Source organism: Puma concolor, chromosome A1 (assembly GCF_028749965.1).
Source record: "Puma concolor isolate L17-30 chromosome A1, mPumCon1.1.hap2, whole genome shotgun sequence".
In the NCBI taxonomy this organism is placed as follows: domain Eukaryota; kingdom Metazoa; phylum Chordata; class Mammalia; order Carnivora; family Felidae; genus Puma; species Puma concolor.
Genome location: NC_141667.1, coordinates 23,100,282 through 23,111,934, shown reverse-complemented (window position 1 = coordinate 23,111,934; position 11,653 = coordinate 23,100,282). Strand labels below are relative to the sequence as shown.

Below are 11,653 nucleotides of genomic sequence, written 5' to 3'. Positions count from 1 at the left end.
AATATTAAGTTTCAGGTGTACAATATAGTGATCCAACTGTTCCATACAACACTCAGTGTTCATCACAAGTCCACTCCTTAATCCCTATCACCTATTTCACCCAACCCCCTACCCACTGCCCCTCTGTTAAACATCAGTTTGTTCTATATGTGGCTAAGAATCTATTTCTTGATTTGCCTCTCTCTCCACCTGCCCACTCCCCACTTTGCTCATTTGTTTTGTTTCTTAAATTCTTCATATGAGTGAAATCATATGGTATTTGTCTTTCTCTGAGTGACTTATTGCTCTGAGCATTACGCTCTCTATCTCCATCTATGTCATTGCAAATGGCAAGATTCTATTCTTTTTGATGGCAGAGTAATATTCCATATATATATCACATCTTCTTTATTCCTTCATCAGGTGATGGACACCTGAGTTGTTTCCATAATTTGGTTACTGTAGATAATGCTGCTATAAATATCGGGGTGCATGTTAACACCTGCCATTTTTTTTTTTTTTTTAATTTTTTTTTTTTCAACGTTTATTTATTTTTGGGACAGAGAGAGACAGAGCATGAACGGGGGAGGGGCAGAGAGAGAGGGAGACACAGAATCGGAAACAGGCTCCAGGCTCTGAGCCATCAGCCCAGAGCCCGACGCGGGGCTCGAACTCACGGACTGCGAGATCGTGACCTGGCTGAAGTCGGATGCTTAACCGACTGCGCCACCCAGGCGCCCCTCACCTGCCATTTTTTAAAGTGACCTACCTACACAGTCCTCTGTTGATGTTGCAGATTCAAGTGGGAGAATTCCCAGAGTAGTTTTCCTCATATATTTATGTTTCAATGTTGTCCACTTTACTAAATCAGGGCCCAGATTACCAGTGTTATTATTACTAGAGTTTTTCACTCTTCTCCACCATACTGTAAATATTCATATTTTTTCTTTTCTCTCTTCTTAATTTCTCCTTCTATGATATTGCTGTTAAAGTCATGCTTTTGTGGCTCTTTACACCAGTCTTACTTTTTCCTGTCCTTGGCACGTTCCTTGAATGTGCTAAACTATGCTGCTACAGTTCTTAATTTTGTGCTTCTCTTTTTTGTGCTCTGTTGTTTTAAGCTTTCCCCACAGTTTCTGGCCTCCCTCTGAAAACAAAAACAAAAACAAAAACACAAAAAACACTTTTTTGTTCCATGCTCTTTGCTATGGTACTTTTGTCTGAAGTTTGGGGTATTTTTAAAGTACGAATGAAAAAAACCTGTGACTTACATGGGAAATTGGTTATTTTCCAGGGAAGACATCCACCCAATACAACCAAATAGCACTTCTCTTTGGTTTTCTCAATTTGTTCACTTAAATGGTACCATCAAAGTAAATCCTGGACATCTCAGCAGTTTGAAATTTACAGTAGTTCATCTAGTGAAAGTAATCCAGGATTCCCGTGCATATGCCCATATGAGCTGTTCTCACCATTAACATTTAATTAAAATTTGGTTACTTTGAATATGAATTTGTTTTTTTTTTTCAAGTTGAGTTCTTTAAGAAATGAAGTGAAAATACATGCATGACCAATTTTATCTGTGTTGGGTAAGGGTAACACATACCATATTATATATATTTTTCCATTCCTTCATTTTTCTATTATAATCAAAGAAAGTAATGATATTTCTCTTATTAAAATCATCAGTTCTATGAAATAACACTTTAATGGACATATTCTGACATTAATAAGAGAATGATATTTAGTTTTGAATTGATGAAAGTATAAATTCTATTTATTAGTAATAACTAAATGTATAAAGGGATTTCTTTGTGTGGGGCACTGTTCTAATAAATTTGTGATGTTTGTATCACATAATCATGGTATTTTACCTAAAAGTTTAAAAAGTCTTTACTATCACCGTCATACAGATTTTAAAAAACAAAACAAAACAAAACAAAACAAAACAAATAACAGTGCCTTAGACGGGAGAAAAACTACCTGCCCAAGGTCCTCTCACTTTTTTTTTAATTTTTTTTTTAAATTTTTTTTTTCAACGTTTATTTATTTTTTGGGGGACAGAGAGAGACAGAGCATGAACGGGGGAGGGGCAGAGAGAGAGGGAGACACAGAATCGGAAACAGGCTCCAGGCTCTGAGCCATCAGCCCAGAGCCCGACGCGGGACTCGAACTCACGGACCGCGAGATCGTGACCTGGCTGAAGTCGGACGCTTAACCGACTGCGCCACCCAGGCGCCCCGAAGGTCCTCTCACTATTAAAGGTCAAGCAAGGAAGAGAACTCTAAGACCCCATCTCCAGGACACTCAGTTTTAAGTCTGTATTAAACATAAGTTCTCTTGCTTAGGGACATAAAAAAGCAAAAAAAAAAAAAAAAAAAAATTAAACATTATATTTGCCCGACTAACTTTGATAGAGAATGTAGTACACGTAGTTCGGTCAGAAATCCGCAAAAGGTTTAGATTGTATTGCTTGAATGACGGCCTCGTTGATAATTAGTAGGCAGATGACTGAGAGGCACATGGAAAGTGTGTTAAAAAATCTACCACACTTTGTGAACAGAATCTTCAACTTGCCAGGAACTCAGTACATTTATTATGTTGCTGCAAAGACCGAGGAGAGTACATAAATTATTCAGGGTGGGAAGAGACATTAATTTTTTTTGCAATGCAAAAGAGATGATTCACAGAATAGAGGTGATCAGAATTTATTAATGTATTTCTCCATTTAAAGTGAATAATTTATTTCATCCTCCCTGGATAAAGCACAGGCGTTCAAATAAAACTAACAGTTAACAAATCTAGCTTTATTTCCTAAATGTTTAAAAATAGAAACTTTGATGATCTGTGTTTCAATGAATAATTTGCTAATTGAAAGAATATTCAGATTTAATGATTTTTTTTTACGAATTTTTTGTTAGTAATGAATAAACCAGTGAACAACTGATTTGTTCGGATGGATATGCTTTCATTGTGGATTCTTTCACATATATTTATAAATATAATAAAATCAGTTTTGCTTTATTTACTTCACCTGCTTCCTTTTCAATCTATTTTTGCAATATGTCTCTTACTAGAGTGTAAGGATAAATGTTTTCAGTGCCCTTAAAAAGAAAGAATTCCTGTGAAGTTAGGGAATCTTCACTGAGCCATCAGAAAATGTTAATCAGGTACCTACTATGTGCCATGAACTATTTTATTTGCTGAGGTTTTGGCAGTGGACAAGAATCCAAATTTACTTTCTCATCTGTGAAGATAGATAAGCACAACTAAAACATAAAAATGTAAATAATCACTCAAGCTTCTGATAGTTATATGTGTTGATCAGAGAATTAAACAAAATGATGGGATAGTAAATGTGCAACAGTCCTTTCTAAGAAAAGGCTATTTAGAGCTGGGGATTATTTTTATTGATTGATTGATTGATAATTTTTTTTAGCGTTTGTTTATTTATTTTGAGAGAAAGAGCTCAAACAAGAGAAGGACAGAGAGAGGGAGAGAATCCCAGGGAGACTCTACACTGTCAACACAGAGCCTAGTGCAGGGCTGGAACTCAGAATCAGTGAGATCATGACCTGAACTGAAATCAAGTCAGACACTTAACTGACTTAGCCACCCAGGTACCCCTACAGGTGGGGATTCTTAAATCTTAGCTGGACTGTGACTTGTTTTAACCAATGGAAAGTACTGGAACCAATAGTGTGGTAGTTCTGGGCCTTTGCTCAAGACCCTTGTGTTCCTTCCACTCTCTCTGGGAATTCTGCCTCCGAGACATAAATGGGAAGTATGGAAGAGCCTGGTGGAAGATAAGAAGGAACACGGACGAGGCAAGTAGCCCTAGTGGACCCAGACAAGGTCAACCCAGATTGAGTGACAACCAGCTGACCTACAGGTATATAGGAAAGTCCAGTCTACATCAGTTGAACCACCTGTCTGACGTGGGGTTAAGTGGAAACGTGAATGTGCCCAGTTAGGATCAGGAGACCGACCCAACTCACCCATAGCCTTGTGAGCAATCATGAGGGCTTAATGCGTAAGTCCCCGTATGTGCATGCCTGTGTCCAAACATACACCTGCAAACGTATGTTCATACATCTTGGAATCCTTGCTATATGCAGGCTCTGCCTCCCTGACACACACTGCCTGATAGAGGGAGGCCATTGGAAGCTGGGATTTAGATGAACGTAGCACTTACCTCCACTCCAAATACATGTGAGACAGCAAAATCTCAGTCCACCACCATGCCAAGTGTCTCTGTAGGTCATAAATCCAGGTACTGTGTAGCTGAGGAGCTCTTAGCAAGTGCTGTTTGAGAGATTACCTTTTAGAAAGATGAAAGATTTGGGGCAGAATGCACCTGACCCTTTAGCAATTCAGGGGCCTGCCATGCTATGATAAATCGGCTCTTGTCCTTCCCGTGAATTCTCCAACTTCAGCAGTTCTTGCCATTTAGTGCTGCTGGAAGAGCTCCTGGGATACACATTGTGAATACTGTGGTGGTTTATTTCTCCTAACCATTTCCAAAATGAGAACTCTTTCCAGAGCATATCTTCTCCTGAAACTTGAAGATCACACTATTAGCACAAACACTGAATCCCAGGAGTGTATCTGTGTATATGGGTGTTACACATGCTATAACCAATCAGCTATATTCTGAAGTGCTTACATGTATTGGGAAATGAGAAATGCCACCATGCCCTCATCTCATCTCCCCCCACCCCGTTTAATTATATTTTCAGCTGCAACATAACCCTATATTTTAGGATAGATAATATCAGAGTTTGAATCCTAATTAATAGCTTATGTCTTCACCAATAAAATTGCACCTGTAATTTTTTGGCTCCCTGGATTGACAGAATTTTCTCCTTGCATAATATTGTATCTAGTATGAGTTTTTCCTGTTGGCATTACCTCTTGAAGCCTCATTTTTATCATGTAAACAAGTTGACTAGCCCCTATATCATTGTGTGATCACGATAAATTTGCCTCTCATTTTGTCTATTGCATATCAGGATATTCTATCACGCTATTAGTTCATACAAAGAGTAGTTGATGTTTTTGTTTTTGTTTTTATTTTTCATATTAATGGAGAGCTGTGAAGGATCTGATGTTACTTTACTTGCAAGCTAGCTCATTATTCTGTCTCTCATTCATGGATTCTGGCAGAAGTCATAATACTCCCGGGTCAGAGCCAAAAGACTTTATTATTTATGGCAAGAGCAGTAGTGACAGTACCAGTATTTTCTCATGCCAGTTCCCAAGCCCAACTCCCACAGGAAGATGTGAAGAGAGACAGGTGACAGGTGACATGAACACATTGAGTGGGTTTTGTAACAGGAATGCAGAGACTGCGAAGCTTGATTCAGGCTTCTCTAAAAATGCAGCTGTTATTGCCTTGGTTCACAAGAAATGCAAAAATGCAAGAGCCCCATGGAATCAGCCAGTGACACGGAATTGCAGGTTTGGGAATAGGTTTGCAAGTGCAGATGATTGAGCTACTTCTACAAGTGAAAATTGGATTTTGTGAGAAAAATAAAAGGGAAACAGAAACAAAGATAGCAAAGGTCTTTTTTTTAATTTATTTTTATTTTTTTTAATGTTTATTTTTGAAAGAGAGAGAGAGAGACAGAGCATAAGTCGGGAGGGGCAGAGAGAGACACACAGAATCCGAAGCAGGCTCCAGGCTCCGAGCTGTCAGCACAGAGCCTGACACGGGCTCCAACTTGGGAACCGCAAGACTATGACCTGAGCCGAAGTTGGACACTTAACCAACTGAGCCACCCGGGCACCCCCCAAAACAAGGGTCTTGTATTGAAAGGAGCAAACTATGGATCGCTGAAGACAATGAGTTATATTACTATACGTACATTCAAGTTCAAGAGAGCAACTGAAAATAAAACCATATTCACATAATTGAAAGCTTAGAATGGGATTGCTACATCCTCATCTGAGGGTATAATTACTACTTTCATTCATATTTTTCTGATTCTGAATAAAGGTGATTGTAATTCTTTCTGGAAACCATGTCCATAGACTTACGGAGTGTGCTGCTAAATCTGGGTGTTCATGTCAGAACTACACTGAACTAGGACCAGTTAGGGTTGAAACAGAACACCATGCATGTGCCGCTGATGACCAATCTCTTTCTTCAGCTCCGACGTATCTGATTCAGCCTCCACTGTGTTTAATATTTCTCCCTAAAATTGAACTCATCATTGAATTTTCCTTCCACACATACTCCTCCTCTATTACTTCAATATTAGAAAGGAAACATGCAAATTAGGAAGCACATTCACCTAGTTCCTCAGGCCACATATGGCGACCGGAGACTTGCTCACTCCTCCTTGTACATCGCACAGATCCAGTCATTTACTTCTCATAACTCTGGAATCTATCCATCTCTCTGCATTTTCACTGCCACCCACCTCGTCCACGTTACCACGGTCTGGATGCCCGCACTAGTCTTCCAAGGGTCTCTCGTGGTCTTCCTTTTCATTCTCTTCAGTGATGCCATACTTATCTTCAAATGGATTCATTTATCTTGAAGATAAATTTTAACCTTTTTCATATATGTGATCAGGCCATTCATCTTCTGAGCCCCATAGCCCAACTCTCTTCGATGAAGTTCTATGCTTTTGCGGGAGTGTCCTTCAGTGTCCTGCATTGCTCAGAGAAATACTCACCTCACACTCTCTCCATAGACTACCCCTCCTCTTGTATGTCCTCTCTACCTAGGTTAGCATTTACTTACTTCTTTCTACAGTCTCAGCTTTCACATCAAATTTTCAAGGGTCCCTTCATAGACCTCAAAGCGGTTTAAATTGCACAATCTGTACATTGCTAACCCTAACCCTAACCCTAACCCTAACCCTAACCCTAACCCTAGTTAATTGCCCTGTGTATTGTACACTGTTTTATTTTATTTTTATTTTTTCCTGTTTCTTTCTTTTTGAGAGAAAGAGAGACAGAGTATGAGTGGGAAGGAGCAGAGAGAGGGCGACACAGAATCTGAAGCAGGCTCCGGGCTCCGAGCTGTCCACGCAGAGCCGGACGCAGGGCTCAAACTCACAGACAGAGAGACTGTGACCTGAGCCCAAGTCTGCTCAACCAGCTGAGCCACCTGGGTGCCCCTGCACACTGTTTTAAAATTCATGTATATGCATGATTGAATCCATGTCTTCTCATACGTAACTTCAGTGAGGGCGTGAATGGCACTCATCTTGTTCTCTTGGTCACTAAAATCCCCTCAGCACTTAAAAGACTGTAGGTGAAATTTGGGCAAATCATTGACAAATGCATTGTAACTATTCTTCCCAGAATACCTGAAATCCATGGGATTTGTTACTCAGAAGGATAATATTTAGAATATTCACATACAAATGTATATTTCAACTAAAAATATTCTTTTTGAGGTTAGACCTCCTTTTGTTCTCATTTTGACATTATGGCAAGGTTTCTGGCTTTTTTTTTTTTTTTTTGCCTGTGTTTTGCACACTTGAAAACTAGGAGGAAATTAGAGAATATTTGTCAAATTTCAAGCCTGCTTATCAGCAACACTTCAGGTGCTTTAAATGGAAGAGGAGAAACATCCACAAGAATAAAATCGGTGAATTCTTCCATTTACTATTTCTAGCAGCAGTAAAATCAATTGTATCTAAGAGGCAAAACAGTATGCTAATTACACCTTTTATTCAGGATTGTCAGCTAAAAGGGTCAGCTTTCACTTTCTACAGCATTATATTAACCCTTTACAGATCTAACTTCTTAAAATATGACAAAATGATCACTGCTTTCATTTACTAAAGGTTTTGTTCTAGGTGTTATTAGAAGGAATTCTCATGAATTATTTTATAGCAAAAGCCCAACAAAAATTAGGCAATAGATCATAAATCAGCAAATGTTTACTGAGTATCTACTCTGGGCAATCAATGTTGTAGCTGATGGATCAATGGCAAGGAACAAATTAGATACAAAAATCCATGCCCTCTTGTAATTTGCATGCTAGCATGGGGAAATGTATCAAAATGAATAAATCAACTGCATACTGTATTAGAAGATGATAAGGGGTATAGAGAAACATAGAGCTGGCAGTAGGTTTGGGGAGAAGTCGTGGCAAAGATTCCCTCCTTGACTAAGCTCTACTCAGCCTACTAAGCTCTACTCTGAACTCTCGGCAAGTATGGTTTCTCGGCTTCCATGGTCATCTCTGCATTACCCAATTTCATTGAGAATCCTGCTATCAGTTTAGTCAGAATCCTTGATATCTAATATGGGTCCTCAACCTCTACCATTCCCCAGGTGATGTCCTAGCACTCTGGCCCGCCTTCAGCAAGAAGCCCGTAGGTGAGTTTAGCCAGAATCCGCCCCCCATCGTCACCTCTGATGTTTCCTCTTGGTAATTCTCCACTCTGCTCCTTGGCTATAAATTCCCACGTTTCCTTACTGTGTATGGAGTTGAGCCGAATGCATCCACCAACTACTTTCCTCTTGGGGAGAATGGTGGAAATTTCCTAAACCTGATACAAATATAAGAAATAGAGAATAAATATCACCCTGCAAATCACGTATATGCATTGGTTATATTTTATTCATAGACTTTTTTTTTAAACCTTTGTTTTTGGTGTCTTTCCATGGAAAGATTTTCTTTAAATCCTTTGGAGCCTATCAGTATTACAATCTGCCCACCACTCTTGTGCTTTATTGTTTTTTTCTCAAGGTGTCCTTCGCAACCTTAAGTCACCGGGTTTTCTGATATCAGTTGTTCTAAAACATAAAGTGTTTATTTTTCATTTTCTATTTGACATATGCACAAAGTGTATTTTGGGGTCATTTTGTCTAAGTCAATTAGTTGCAAATGCAGTAAGTGCAAAAAATGGTACTGAATATAGTAAAAATCAAGTAACAATCCCAGTCTTGTAGGACTGTCTTTAGCTACAGTGAATGGAGGCCCTTAACTAGGGCTCTAGGCTTACCACATGGAAATGAACCAGAATGAAAATATAGTTTTATGTAAAATTGTTTCAGTTCTTTGTTTAAAGCTAGTTAATTGTCAAGTTTGGGTTATAGAACATGTTTTACTTAACTTTTATTTTGAGAGAGAGAGAGAGAGAGAGAGAGAGAGAGAGAGAAGTGGGGGAGGGGCAGAGAGAGAGGAAGACAGAGGATCTGAAGCAGGGTCCCTCCTGACAGCAGCAGGGAGCCCAATGCAGGGCTTGAACTCAGCAACTGTGAGATCATGACCTGAGCAGAAGTCAGATGTTTAACCACTCACTGAGCCACCCATGTGGCCCAGCGTAACACTTTTTTTAAACTATTATTTATTATTAATCTTAACTTACTAATGCTTTTAAAAGTTTATTTATTTTTGAGAGAGACAGGGAGAACACAGAACCTTAGGCAGGCTCCAGGCTCTGCGCTGACAGCTCAAAGCCTGATGCTGGAATCTATGATCCAGGAGATCAGGACTGAGGCTTAACCAACTGAGCCACTCAGGCGCCCCAGGAACAGTTTTGTTGTTGTTTTTTTGTTGTTGTTGTTAATGTTTATTTATTTTTGAGAGACAGAGTGAGAACGGGGGAGGGGCAGAGAGGGAAGGAGACACAGAATCTGAAGCAGGCTCCAGCCCTTGAGCTATCAGCACAGAGCCCGTCGCAGGGCTTGAACTGACAAACTGCAAGATGATGACCTGAGCTGAGGTCGGACGCTTAACTGACTGAGCCACCCAGGCACCCCAAACACTGTTTTAAAATGAAACCAGAGAACATAGCCTACAAGGGGCTAAACCACAGGAATATTTCTCTGTAAAGGTGAGATGATGGAAATGGAGAGGTGATGAGAGAGAGTTCCAGAGGATAGTAGGAGGAAAACAAAAATCTGAGGAAAGGCGTCAGAGCTAACAAGGCCAGCATCACACAACCACTGTAACTCATGTTTTATTTTGTTTTGTTTCATAGAAGACTTTTATTTTAATTTAATATTCTTTTTTAATTTTAGAAAGTGGTCTGCTGATGCTACATAACAGGAACAAATATTTGTTCTTGGACTAAGAGGACCCTTCCTCACATCAATTAAGTCATCAAATCTGTGTAGCTGGATGATGTTCTCAGGGTTCCCAGATGCCTTTTCTTCTACGAGATCTATTTTGTGCTTGTTGTGTTAAAGTCTTTCCAATGCCAATTTGCTTCAACTTCCAGCGTTTCGAATGGAAGATCTTTATAAGTCAAAGGGCAAGCATCTTTGGTGAAGGAATGTAGATTCTCTTTTGTTGGCATCTACTCATCAAGTCCCTTATCTAAAACCGTATGATAACAGAAGGCTCCAAAGATTGCAGGAACCTCTGGAGCTCTGAACAAACTGACCACATATTCACTTTCCAATGCCCTCTCTGTCATACAGTCCATCATCATGGCTCAAGAATGCCCATAAGATGTATTCACTTCTCCTTGCTCATGACCTTTGAAAGTAAGAAACTAAATTCCTCGGGACTTGGTCACCGGGGTGTACATGTCCCAAGGCTGTTTGTCCACAAGAGCTGGAAGGGACTTCCAGGATTACCACCCACTCAGATGCCTGGCAAATTGTAACAAGTTGAAATGGTTTTGTTCATCACAAAGATAGGGTCAGCATCATTTTTCTCAACATGTTTAGCTTCACTCTTCTCAGTTCATGGATAACTGCATGTCTTTGTCTTTACTAAGGAGATCCTTCTGCATTTCATCAGTTCTGTCAGTGACAGCTAAGAAGCTGGCCATGGTGCTAGAAATCTCTAGCCAGTCATGCCATACCACCACCAGGGGCCGCCCGCTAAAGCTGAAGCCTACCGACCCCCAAGGACATTGCCCCTTTCGTGGCCCTTGTGCTCCCATATTTTTCTTTTTCATAAAGTTTATTCATTTATTATTTCTGAGAGAGAGAGAGAGAGAGAGAGAGAGAGAACACAGTGGGGAAGGGACAGAGAAAGAGAAGGAGAAAGCATCCAAAGCAGACAGAATCCAAAGCAGACTCCTGGCTCTGAGCTGTCAGAACTGAACCTGACGCGAGGCTCAAACTCACGAACCATGAGATCATGACCAGAGCCAAGGTTGGATGCTAAACCGACCCAGGCACCCCTGTGCTCCCATGTTTTAATCTCACTAATGAAAATGTCAGTTGTCTTTGTAAAATTTTTGTCAAATGACACTTATCTGTAAACCACTACATACTTCTTCTTTCCAAAAATTTAAGCATTTTAGAACTATAAATTTATTGATTATGAACAGTTCAACTAATGAGAGACTTTAGTGTCTAGGTATTAATTTTAATTCTCAATTCTTTGAGAAGTTATTCTAAAACTAAATGGCTTCTAATTATTTTGAAGTTTGTTTTTTTTTTCCAGTCACAAAGGATTGACATTACAATCATTTTAAAGCCATTTCTGAAACAAAGCAGCTGCAAACACTTTTGGTTCTATCTGAGTATTTCATTAAGGCATAAATATTTCAATTACCAAATAACAAGTCTTCACAATCTAGGGGTTTGATTGCATACAAAATGATTGATTTGTTTCAAGTGTACTTAGAGTTATATAGAAAAAAATATATTCCAAATATTTCTTACAGAAGATAAGACAGATCTTCTGTTAAAATGAACAAAAATTTGAGAGAGATGTGATATTATCTCATAAGCAAGTAATAAT

General features: G+C 39.4%; 1 pseudogene; it reads right to left on the bottom strand.

The window, feature by feature from the left end:
* Positions 1–8,285: 8,285 nt before the first annotated feature.
* On the bottom strand, positions 8,286–10,815 carry LOC112860436 (large ribosomal subunit protein mL39 pseudogene; annotated as a pseudogene).
* Between the last annotated feature and the right edge of the window lie 838 nt (positions 10,816–11,653).